The 13,195-nt window shown below is 39.4% G+C and overlaps 1 protein-coding gene across 4 annotated transcripts in view; it reads right to left on the bottom strand.

Moving 5' to 3' along the window:
* The window catches only part of LOC122551398 (double-stranded RNA-specific editase 1-like), a 322,482-nt gene that overhangs the window by 292,136 nt on the left and 17,151 nt on the right, over positions 1-13,195 (bottom strand). The window lies entirely within an intron of this gene.

Raw genomic sequence — 13,195 nt, 5'->3', positions numbered from 1 at the left:
GGCAAAGACATAAGCAATTCTACAGAAATAAAGGTTACAAAGATTACACATAGCATTGAGGTCACGACATTCCCAAACTGACATGAGGGAATTGTCTCACATCTTATTTATGCCAATGTTCACTAAGAGCCAAAAGCTAACTTCAAGTGAGAGATAAACAGAGGTGGAGTGGATATCTTGAAATCATGGGATCTATCCTGTCTTCACAGGTTAGAAAAATTCAAACAGTTGATTGACAGAGAAAACCACCCTCCAGATTAAATTATACCGATCAGTCCTCATTACAGAGAGAAAGTCTAAAACCTTAAAACTTGTCTTTAAACGTTTAGACTAAAATGTAATGCTGAATTATAGAACACATTTGCTGCACACCAGAAAATAGACAGGCAGGAAGGCTCAGACAAAGGGGGGAGCTCAAAGTATGCTGAAGATAAAAACATCTGTGCTCACCAAGTGGGAACAGAATGCTCGAAAGCAATTAAGAACATGTGCCTGAGCATCAGTGAATCTATGTAAACAGGACACCAAGTGATAATATTCACGGCCATTCCCATGTGAAATTAATGACAGTGTTTGATTCTGACCCTGAAACAAAACTCAATACTACCAAAAAGCCTTCTAATTGACAGTCAGGTCCTGTCAATTATAATGTATTCTTATTACCCCTTGCAAGCTGGGCAAACACAGAGAAAAACATCTTTGCTGTTACAAGACCCTGACTTGACAGTTCAAAAGGACACTATAGAGAGAGACCAGTTTAGTGCTGAGGCTGTTGAAGCCAGTAGAAAATTAACTCTTAGTGCTTACCTGCTATGGTTTGAATTCAATTGCATTTTGGGACTTTATGATGATATTGAGTAGCCATTACTGGTTATTAAATACAAACTCTGTAAAAGGTAATATTCATGAAGCTTTAACTTAGTTGCTGTACTTACAGACCACTCTACAGACTGCCCCACTGTCAATTCTAACTAGACAGATCTTACGTCTTATTGGAATTTGAATCACAACCCTGGAAAGAAAGTATGTTTAATTCAAAGATTAATGAATCAGTTTAAATGCAACTCTCAGCCTCAGGTACAGAATGATTCAGTGCTTAAAAAGCAGGAGTCTGCTCCTAGTTTAGAAATTATTCTTGGCCTAACATTGAAGAGATTCTAGCACAATGTGTAGGGAAGCCTTTTTAATGGTCAAAGGCTTGCCCTCCTTGCTAAGAAGCCATTTTGTGAAACAATTGTATTTGACATGTGAGCTGTGCGAGGCTACCTTACGAGCTCTCCAATTAGCGAAGACTGGTATCCCTTTATGATCGGAGTATCTCGCGAGCAGGCACCTAACTCAGCTGGGTATGTTTTTCCCACCTGATCAATGGCTTAGGGCCTGCAGGAATGCAGGGCCTGCGAACACGACCTGTCAATTAACTTTTCTTCTGTATGAATTATTGTCTTTCACTGTTATCTGTCTAATTAAGAACATGTAATGCTTTTGCAAACTTTTGTAGAAAGGAAGCCATTTTGTATCAATATATCGAAGTAGCCTGCTGGGGCACTTGAACAGCTGGTACCCTACTGTTGTCGGTTATGAGAACCTAGCTAGTTTAGCTTATAGGTATCAGTGTTATGTTGTAACAGTGATGCTACTGGTAAATAAAGGGGATAACTAAAATTAAACGAATCGGTCTGTTGGAGGTTTTTTTATTCCAGACTTGCAAAGAGTACAATCTCCGGGACGAACCAAGAAAGAGGGGCTTACAGGTCAGAGTCCATAGGGATTCCCAGGGCCGTCTCAAATCATACTTTAACAAGAGGGCTTCAGGCCGTGGTGCTGATCTGACAGTTATTTTCTTCAGAAAGAAAATAGACCAAAAAAGATGAAGTCACTGAGGAGAATTCCTGAATGCAACTGGGCAGGAAGCTACCAGCCACAAGCTCTTTGCCATCTGACCTTTCAGCTTCTAATGACGGTGAACCACCCTAAACTGTCACAGTTCATACATTTTTTCTACTAAGCCAATGTATCACATTTAAACTGTTGTTTCTTAATAAGCTATCTTAAGAACTCTTTACAAATAATCATCTACCTCTTTTTGGTAAGCATGGCCCCAAATCTTACGTTGCAGATGCCTTGCACCACATGTGTGTAACAGAGATAAAAGACAAACTGCAACAAGGACAAAACATTTTATCTAACTGTGTGGATATAGCTGGTCTTATTCAAAATTTGCAACCATGTTCTCCACTGCACACAAACTCAAATGTAAACCACATAACTAACAAAGAATGGATTTTTAGTGCTCTGATCAGAATTTCAATACCAGCAGTAAAGCAAATAAAAGGACAGGAATAAAGCTGCAAACAGTACATTGGATTCCAGCAGCACAAACACAAGCAAATACATTTCTGTTTTGATACTGGGCAAAAAGAATACTTATATTTCCATCTCAGTGGCATAATTGATCTCAAAACATCTTGCACATTGATATTCTTTGCCCAATCACAAGCAAAAGATCAAAAACATGCATTATATCAGTTAATCAGAATTGCATGGCCACATTACAGATGTCAAAAATACACATTTCAGGGGTAAATAAAACACTTGGACCTTTTTTAAAGTATGAGTTAGGAAAACATGGGCATCAGGGGCTCAGCGTTTATTACTCATCCCTAATTGCCTTTGAGAAGATGGTTGTGAACTGGCTTTTTCCAACCAGCACAAGTCATTTGGTACGGGTACACCCACAGTGCTTTAGGAAAAGAGTTCCAGTGTTTTGAACACAACATTGAAGGAATGGCGATATAGTTCCAAGTCAGTGTGACTTGGAGGGCAATATCCAAGTGGCATGATTCCCATGCAAGTGAAACCCTTGCCTTAAGTGGTAGAAATCTCAAGATTTGGAAAGAACCAACCATTAAACTATGCTCAGAAATCATTTCTAAATTTAAAAAAAGATTTCAGTTAAATTTGACTTCAATTGCTGCAAATCCATGGCAATTATTTGGGAAAAGTCGTGATTATTAGTTCAACCTAATAAATAGAAAGTAATAAACAATTGAAAGGGGAATATTCTAGTTCATTCTAGTAATTTGGAGGAATCAAACTCTGCAACATCATATGGAACAGCCACATAATAGACAAAACATTATCGGAAAAAGCTCAAAAACAAAAGAATATTAGTTAAGCTCAGGGATGGGAGAATCAGGACAAAGTTTAAAAAATTAGATAACAGCTTGAAAACAGTTGTTAAAGAAGTGAGAATTAGGCTTTGGAGTGGTGTTCTCCACTGTTAATCACATTAGGCTCGAACTTACTAAGTGATTTCCAGAAACCCAATGCAAATTGATGAAACTTGCCAAAAAATTCAAGGTGGGAATGGAAAATAAAGACAACAGCTTAGAAATTAAAGAGTGTGTTAAACAAATCCCTCAGGGCAGTAAAACAAATAAAAACATTTCGCAGTTGTATAGAGGTTCAAAGTTATGATCCATTTTATGTACAGCCAAGAATAAGTGATGCAACTTAGAACACTGAATGAACTTGAAGCTCATCATATCTAACTCCTCACAGAAAATAAACAAAGTTAACAATCTTCAATTATACAGTCAAGAGAATGAGTTGAAAGTCAAGATTTTTAATTAAGGTCAGGTAGATCTGGCCTCTTGTGTTGGATGGGAACCTGATAGCTTTCTCTATCAATATACTAAGCTAAAATGGAAAACTGTTATAAACAAAATTATTAGAGGAAGACAAAGCAACAGTTCTAAATTTGCCTATCACCTTTGACGGCAAAAGTAGCAGGTGCAAAAGCATGGCATAATTGAAAAAAGAACTGCATTAAGCAATATGAGTGGGTGGATAATGTTAGACCGCCTGCATGAGGAATGCCTCTCTCGCTCTCTCTCTAATGTCCTTTATGCTTAAATGTCTCTCCCTGAAATTTTGGCAACCAAAGACAGATATTGTAGTTGGGATCTAAGTTGAGCAGAACATTTCTCAGTTGAAACATCATCTCCTGTGACTTCTATTCATCTGCTCTCACTATCCATTTAATTGTTTCATTCTGGGTCACCTTCCTCATCAATGAATATCATGTCTTCTTGCTCAATCATTACAGATTTCAGTCAGTCAATCAGATCTTTAACAAATGGAGAAACGTAAACATTCTTCATTTAGAAGAACTGACCAAATTAAAGCTTTTCTTGTTAATCACAAGTTGTTACACAAGTGAATTCTAAACCCAAACAAATCAGGGTCTGATCTTTTTCTCATGAAAATTATGAATTAAGATTCATGCGAAGTAAAAACTAAGGCGCACTCTTATGACAATTCTTTCAGACTATTCCTTCAAAAGAAAACATATATGTGTTGTGAACATGCCTTTCCAAGTGAAATAAGATGTTATCATGGCAGATGGTTCCCAGTAACAAACCAACTTCAAATCTCTGTTCAAACCGACAGCTGGTCTGAAGCTGTAGGTTCTAACTTCGACAGGCTTTTACTTCACGTTTGACAAGCACAGGCTTTTCTTCTATTTTTTTGCTCATAAAGGCAACACTAAGCAATTACTTGGAAATAATTTTGTTGATTACTCTCACAACAACAGCACTGTCTGATAACAAATACTTTCCTAGCAAAAGCTAAATGAGAAATCTATTCAAAGACAGTTTCCAATGTAAACCTTAACTGCTCATGAGCAAGTGCCAAGTAGATACAAATATACAGGCCTTCACACAAGCTGTGCAATATCCCCGGTTTCAATTCAGCATGAGCGTAAAAATAATTCAAGAATCTATAATAAACAAATGTACATTTACATAGCATCATTCATGTCCTTAATATGTTTCAAACTCTTTAGTAAATCAATTTGTAAGTACAATTGCGGCTATTCCGTAGCCAGGCACAATGACCAGTTTTTATAGTGTTGATTGAGAAATGAAGGGGAAACATCAAGAGAATTTCCTGCTTTTACTTGACAAACACAATACACTGTTTTTATATCCAGTTGAACTGGCAAACAGGACGTCAGTTTAACATCGCATCTGAAAGCCAGCAGTTCAACAATGTAGCAATTGTCAGGCCTGAAAAGTGACAATCCAGATAATGCATTCAAGTTGGTCCTTGACTGGAGTATAACATTGTTCTATTCAGCCATGTAGACACTTAAATCAGCAATCAGTTGGAGGATGATAACGATAAACTGGACTGGCACTGCGCTACGCTGAACAGTACTAATAACCATCAAAGTTCTCTGGAGCTGTTTCACCCTGTATCCTAAAAACGAATTAAACTGCAAGAATATGGTGACATGTGCAGCTTCTGAGAACTCAATTAACACGTTCACTGGGAAATAAATATTTTCATCAAGTGGAATGATATTAGTATTGTCACATCATCTTACTTGTTAAAATAAAATCACCGACCCTGAAGAAGTCACTCCACTTGCAGAAATAGAGTCCTACCAATGTTGATGGGAATAATTCACTCAAATCCCTGCCCCAAAAAGGCACATCTTTCAGTGCACGAGCCCTCTTATGTGGAGAGCAAGAAGCCATTAATTGCACTCTTTGTGGTTTCACAAGCTCTCTACATTTACCATCAAGGCTAATACGTTCAAATGATCACTTCGGCTAAGTATTTAAAATCAGTGTTATCTATGAGAAAGCTGAACAGCCAAGATGAATAGCCATCCCTAAGTGAGTGGAATCCAAAACTAGAGAGGGGATATACTTACAAGGGAGCTGAAAAAGATACCCCTCAGGTGCTTTTTAAAATAGTCCCCTTTCACCTTAAACTTATGACCTCTAGTTTTGGACTTCCCTGTCAGCAAAGTTTATAATGAGAGGCAACTTGATTGAAACATCTAAGATCCTGAGAGGTCTTGACAGGGTAGATATGGAAAGGATGCTTCCTCTTGTGGGAGAATTGAAAACCGGGGTCACAGTTTAAAAATAAAGGATCACCCATTAAAAACATCACCCAGAGAAAAGAAGGATTTTTGAAGTTTAAGGGACTTGGGAATTCTCTTTCTAAAAAGGATGCAAAATACTTGCTTCAAATATTTTGAAGGCAGTCGATTTTTGCTTGGGAAACAAGGGGTAAATGGGAACGTCCAATTTGAGTTTACAGTAAAATCAACCACCATTTTATTACACAGCAAAACAGATCCAAGAAGCAAGTGGCTCCTTGTTCATATGCTCCCATTGCTGTATGAAAGCTGCACTCAGCTGCTTCATTCACATGATCTACATACGATTGTCAATTCCAGTAATCAACACAACATTTTAAAATTCACATCTTCTTGGCTTAAGATGCAAAGTCAATCTCAGCATTTGTACTTAATTATTTCCATCATGTTATTTCTCGAGTATACAAAGTTGAATGTGAATCAGAGATGGGGCAAAGCAAGGTGGGGAGTTGTATTGAAGCTTACCCGCAACACAGTGCCATAGAGCTTTTGGAGATATTAAGGATTGCAGATGCTGAAGGTCAAAGTCAATAAAATGTGGAGCTGAAAACAGCTGGTCAGACAGCATCAGAGGAGCAGGAAAGTCGAAGTTTCGGGTCAGGACCCTTCATCAGGATTGGGATGGGGAAGGGGGAGGGGGAGGAGCGCTCAGAAATAAATAGAGGGAAGGGTGGAGCTGGGGTAAAGGTAAGTGGGATGGTAATTGGTCGATGCAGGTCAGGGGTTATTGTAATTGGTCAGTGGGAAAGATGGAACGGATAAGTGTGAAGGAAGATGGACAGGTATGCCAGGTCAAGGAGACAGGGAGGAGAGGGAGTGCTGGACATGGGATGAGGTTGGGGGTGGGGAGAGTTTGAAGCTGGAGAACTCTTATTTTGAGGCCACTGGGCTCTAAGTTCTCAGGGTGGAACACGAGGTGTTGTTCCTCCAGTTTATATGTGGCCTCATTTTGACAGTGGATGCAGCCCAGAGTAGACATGTTGCCAAGGAAGCAGGAAGAGAGGCTTGAGGGGAGTGGGGGGAGTTGAAATGGCTGGCAACTGAAAGGTGGTGTTGATTACAGCTTATTGAATGCAGATGCTCCACGAACCAGGCCTCAAATCTGCCCTCGGTCTCTCCAATGTACAGGAGACCACATCGGGAGCAACCGATACAACAGACCAGGTTAGGAGTGCAGGTTAATCTCTGCCAAACTTGGAATGATTATTTGGGGCTTTGAACGGAGGTGACAGGGGAGGTGTAGAGGCAGGTGTTTCACTTCCTGCGGTTGCAGGGAAAGATGTCGGGTGTGGAGGAGAAGTTGGTGGGGAGTGTTGAACTGAAGGGGGTGTCACAGAGTAAACTGTCCATACAGAAAAGGACCATTAGTGTGGGAAGGAAATATCTTTCAGTGGTGGGGTCTGATAATGGGTGGCGAAGATAGCAGAGGATGGTGCATTGGACTTGGTGATTGTTGGGTAGTTATGAGAGAACAGGGGGACTCTACCCTTATTGTGGTTTGAGGGCAGACGTGCGGAAAATAGAAGAGATGAGATTGAGGACATTATTAATCACAGGAGGGGGAAATTATGGTCCTTCAAGTAGAAGGACATCTGTGACTGTTTCTAATTACAAGAGCCAAGTACTGAAGTTTACATAATTCCGAAAGATGCATGCCTACTGTCATCATTTACTGTCCCCTGGATCAAGGATGACGCTGTAGATCTTCATATTACTGAAGAAGTCAATTCACATTCTAAAGATCTTTGGATACACGCGGTTTCACAAAATAGTCATTGGGGTCTAGAATGTTGGATTTGCTTCCTTTTCTTTGCTTCTCTGCTGCCAATCTGCCTTATTCTCAAACCTAAACCATGAAGAAGTTTAACAGCAAAGTCATGAAAATACCACAATACAAATACATTACTAACAGAAAACACAAACTGAATTTCCAGTTTGGAGCTTATGGCTCACATCAGCATGCAACGAGTTAAAACTTCATAGCCATGAAGCATGGAAAATCTATAAGCTTGGACTACCAGACTGACTACAAAGATTTCGCAACAGGCAAAATTTTCAAACTTAAATTATTGAAATGTCAAAAAGTATTAATCATATCAACAGCCTGTGCCAACAGGTTGAAGTCACAAACAGTGTCACAGATATCAGTTCACAAATGAGAAATACAGCCAAATATGGATAGTTGTTAATTAAGTGGAATGGTGAGGTACAATCATCTGTTGTCTTTTATTCCTCAAATTTTAGAAGGATTTTACATATATTTCTACCAGCAAACCCATGTACAAATACAGTTTAGGTTATGCCAGTTTTCAGTCAAATGACTTGTTGGCAATTTGAACGTCTCTGACGGAGAAACAACCAGTGAAATTACAGCAAATACTAAGGTTTTACAGAAAATAAGTAGCACCTTTTGTTAATTATTTATGTAAGAAATGCACAGTCACAGTCCAAGCTCAGATTTCCATGCTGCATGGCTATTAAGATTTAACTCGTTGCATTTGTCTTTTATGAAGATAACTAGGTGTTGGTTGAGATCACCAAGCATCTGCATGGCAACGGCACCTATTCTACCTTTGGAAAAAAATTAAGTTGCAGCTCAAGGCATTCCAGTAATTGGAGTACAGCAGAAGGACTAACAACTTCACTCACTGGGTCTACTGATTATCGAGAAACTGGGAAGTCAGGATATTTTCCAGATCATGAAGATGCAAGGTGTGCTCAAAGGAATGGCCTGTGATGTTGAACTCAAGGTTATATCTGGTGCAAAACCTTGATAATTGATTCTGCTTCAGATTCATGAAATTAACAAAAACTTGCATTTCCACAGCACCTTTAAAGTAATAAACCTTTAAAAATAATGCCCCATGAGCATTATGAAGCAAAATGCGATTCAAAACCACGAAGAGATATTAGCTCAGATGACCAAAGGCCAAAAAAAAAAATGCATTTTGAGATACAGACATTATTTCAACTATACATTCTATAAAACAGAAGAAGTGACACAGATATGAAATGATTATAGTATACAACAGTGAAAGGTATTAGACAAAAGGACAATGAGCAAAACTAATGCAATGGCAAGGAGTAGCATATGGGGAAGAAAGCATGTTACAGCCAAACAATTAGATTGGGCAGAAAAAATAAGTCCTGTTATTGATCATTATCTTTCAATGATGGGGGCAAAAAGTAGAAAACTGACACCAAGATGCTCTACTGTGCAGAAAAACGTTTTTAAAAATCATTGTGGCAGTGGGTGAACAGCTCAAAGGAGGTGATAGAAAAGATGATGCAGTCAGAACAATATAGCCATGTTTGGTTGGTTCTGCCAACAGACAGTTAGTTGCATTATCATTCCACACCAGATGCATTATTTTAAGTTTAAGCAAACAGAAGCAAACAAGAGGGTGCAAGATGGCTACAGAATATTGCAGAAATGTATATACAAAGTCCACTATTTTAAGTAACTCAGTGTGCAGTTGTCTAAGGATTGTACTGATAATAAAGTTAAAAACTATTTGAAATAAAAATCACACTTAATATATAGTTCTCTTGATGCATTGTTCCAAGGTGAGGTCACAGCATGAGAAGTGCACTTTGGAAACAATCGTCAGGACATTCTGGACAGCCCACTTCTCAGCGCTACCTCGCTCTGCAGCCTCTTTTCAATGCCCTGGTCATGTTGACCAAAAGGCACTGCAAATATTACCTCAATAGAGTTGATATGGGAAATCCTTTTCTCTCCCTGAATCCATTTACTCAATCATCAGAGCATTATCAGTCGTCTGTTATGTAGCAGAGCCATTTGCATGGGCATTCAGTGCACTCATGTCGTCAAGGTTGGAAAAATATGCATCAAACCAACTAGAACAGTCGATTTGGCCACTATCTCAGACAGTTTCCAAAAAGTGTGGCGCTGGAAAAACGCAGCACATTCGGCATCATTCGAGGAGCAGAAGAATTGATGTTTCAGGCATAAACCCTTCAGCAAGTCTTCTGCTCCTTGGATGCTGCCTAACCTGCTCCGATTTTCAGCATCAATTTTTTTACTCTGATCTCCAGCATTGGTAGTCCTTACTTTCTCCTATCTGAGACAGTTACACAAGCATTATCAATTCCAAGGATGCCATGTAGGACATGACTGCTAGTAATGCAGCAAATGCCATTTTCTGCCTTCCATGTTTCCATAGCACCAGTATCAGGACATTACTGAATTTAATATTGCAAAAAAAAAGTGTTGTCTGAAGTATTCAGTCTGTATTTAGTGGGTGGAAGGAGAATCAGGAACTTGAAGATAAGACATTCACAGATCAATGGCATGGGATAAAAGCTCTCAGATAATTCATTTTGGATTCAACAAAGACAAATTGGATTATCCTCTGAATGGTAAGAAGTTCAAAACTGCAGAGGAGTAAAGAGATTTGAGAATACGAGTGCAATAATCACAAAAAGATAGCATATAGATACAGGAAGTTATCCAAAAAGGAGGAAGGAGAAAGGAATGCTGGTCTTTATCTCCAGGGAGCAAAAAGAACAGGGAATGAAGTTAACACTCAGTTGCATAGAACCAGGATCAGATTCCACCTCAAGGGCTCTATTCCAATTTGGGCATCATATCTCCAGAACATTATATTGCTCTGAAAGAGGATGCAGAGCATATTCACCAGAATTGTAGCTAGGTTTAGATGGACAAGTTGTAAGGATAGGTGCGTAAAGTAGGCCAGAATTCCTTTCTGTACAAAAATTGAGGCAACCCAATTTTAAACGCGAAATACCTAACCAGAAACATGCAAGAATTTCTTTTGATGTGGAAAATCAACAAAGGTTGGGAAATAATTTTCAAGGTGAAACAAAACCATTTAGGGGGGCAACCAGGAATCAATGAAGGATTGCACAAAAACTTAGTAAATCTGGAACTTCATCCAAAATACTGCAGATGTGAGAATAATGGTCACTTTGGAGAGAACAACTTAGTTTTTTTTATTAGGTAAGGGTTTCAAAGGATGTGGAACTAAAGCAGAGAAATAAATCTAACTAGATCAGCCATGATCTAACTGAATAGCTGAACAGACTTGAGCAGCTGAAAGAAGAACTCATGTTTTGATGTTCCTGCTGCATTCTGAAGGTCAGCATTCAAATCCAAGATGACCTTGAAAGTAACATGATCATAGAATGCAATGAAGTGGTTTTTAATGTGGCCCAGAGCACAGGTAGCATGAGCACAATGTTCCATTGCTCTCTGAACCAGCAGCTCCATGACTAGTGAGCCATTCACCATCAGTAAATCATATACTTCTGGAATCTACAAGTCCATCCCATCAAATCCAAAAGTTATAATTCAGTCTGAAATGCAGATTTTATTCCTTTCTGCTATAAGAACAGCATTTTTTCCAACTTAATTCCAGACATTCAATATTGTTGGATCAGCATTTCAGCCTGACGGCAACTCAAATCTCAACAATGACAACATCAGATTAATCACAAATTTCTTAATACGACTAAACTAACTGCAAGCAGCATACTGGACATTCTTTATTTTCTTGATGGAGCAAACATCAGTCTCAGAAAATGTCTCTTTCTGAATAGCCACAACAGCAATGACAATCCAGTACAACTAAATAAACTGAATGAAACATTCTCACGTCACACCATCTGTTAGGTATAAATCTAACTCCGCAAAAACTAAACATCCTCAAAACATTACAAAATTTTCTACAAATAAAGTGTTGCACCCAATTACTTGGCTGATCGCTGAACTTGGAACTAAACACAATTCCATTATTTGAATAACTTCCTGATCATCGAATCATAGGGGAAAACCACAAAACTGTGTTTAAACAAGAAATATATATTTTTAATACTCCATAGCTCATGGCTCTTTTCATTCCCTTCACTGGCACCAAAGGTCCACCAACAGCACCTTCCAAACAGCATCTTCTACCACCTAGAATGACCTGGGACAGCAGTTACAAGGAAACCACACACCAACTTGACTTGGAACTATATTGCAAATCCTTCATTGTTACAGGGTAAAAATCTTGCAACTCTCTTCCTAACACCTATGGGTGCACTAACACCCCAAAGACACCAGTGATTCAAGAAGTCAACTCACTAGCAAATTCTCAAGGAGACCTAGAAGTGGGCAAATAATCTTGGCCTTGCCAGTAACACAGACATCCCATGAACGAATAAAAAGATTAGAATGTGTTTTGTTGTCTACCAGATAGACTAATTGACAGGCAATATTTAATTCAGTGTAAGCAAAGGTGCTGGATCCTAGTGCAATGTTTAACGATGGTTGATACATCAAAAGACCATTTTTGTCTTATATTATGACAATGTGGTCAGTAATGTACTGGAGATTCTGAGTGTAATTCACACTGGCAAATTACAAGTTCATTTTTTAAAAAATAGTTAAGGAATTGCAATAACCTTAAATTAACAAGCTTTCCAATTATACGAAGCTGTTGTGTGCTTCTGCATTATGTTATTGACCATTTCGGTCCAAAGAGATGAGATGTAAACATACAAACATGCTTAATTCGTTTGCAATTCAAAAGGTTCAAAGCACACTCCACAGCATTCTTATCACTGTGGTAAAAACAATGACTGCAGATGCTGGAAACCAGATTCTGGATTAGTGGTGCTGGAAAAGCACAGCAGTTCAGGCAGCATCCGTGGAGCAGTAAAATCGACGTTTCGGGCAAAAGCCCTTCATCAGGAATACAGGCAGATAGCCTGAAGGGTGGAGAGATAAGTGAGATGAGGGTGGTGATGGGGAGACGAATATCATTTATTGTATCCATTGCTCCCGATGCGGTCTCCTGTACATTGGGGAGACTGGACGCCTCCTAGCAGAGCACTTTAGGGAACATCTCCGGGACAGCTGCACCAATCAACCTCACCGCACTGTGGCCCAACATTTCAACTCCCCCCTCCCACTCTGCAGAGGACATGGAGGTCCTGGGCCTCCTTCACCGCCGCTCCCTCACCTTCAGACTCCTGGAGAAAGAACATCTCATCTTCGGCCTCGGAACACTTCAACCCCAGGGCATCAATGTGTTCTTCAACAGTTTCCTCATTTCCCCTTGCCCCACCTCAGCCCAGTTCCAAACTTCCAGCTCAGCACTGTCCCCATGACTTGTTCTACCTGCGTATCTTCTTTTCCACCGATCCACTCCACCCTCTTCCCCCCCCCCCGCCCCACCACCTTCATCCTCTCCCCCACTCACCAAC

Source organism: Chiloscyllium plagiosum, chromosome 7, assembly GCF_004010195.1.
Source record: "Chiloscyllium plagiosum isolate BGI_BamShark_2017 chromosome 7, ASM401019v2, whole genome shotgun sequence".
NCBI classification, from domain to species: domain Eukaryota; kingdom Metazoa; phylum Chordata; class Chondrichthyes; order Orectolobiformes; family Hemiscylliidae; genus Chiloscyllium; species Chiloscyllium plagiosum.
This window is presented reverse-complemented; position numbering and strand designations above follow the sequence as displayed.